The following is a 215-nucleotide window of genomic DNA, read 5'->3' on the forward strand; positions in this document are numbered from 1 at the left end:
TAGGTCAGTGTAGGGCAGGATTGAGGATTGGGATTGTACGACACCAGGACATGACACGCCTTTCAAACCCCACCCTTTACTCAAAAGCACTTCCGGGTTTTTAGAGCTGACCAATGGGCGGCCTCCGTCGAGCTGTCCGTCCAGCGGGTGGGCGGGGCGCCGCAAAACTCGGCTTCTGATTTGCTACTGGAACCGATTGTTGCGGACGGAAAAGC

Source organism: Callorhinchus milii, unplaced genomic scaffold, assembly GCF_018977255.1.
Source record: "Callorhinchus milii isolate IMCB2004 unplaced genomic scaffold, IMCB_Cmil_1.0 Scaffold3, whole genome shotgun sequence".
Lineage (NCBI taxonomy): Eukaryota > Metazoa > Chordata > Chondrichthyes > Chimaeriformes > Callorhinchidae > Callorhinchus > Callorhinchus milii.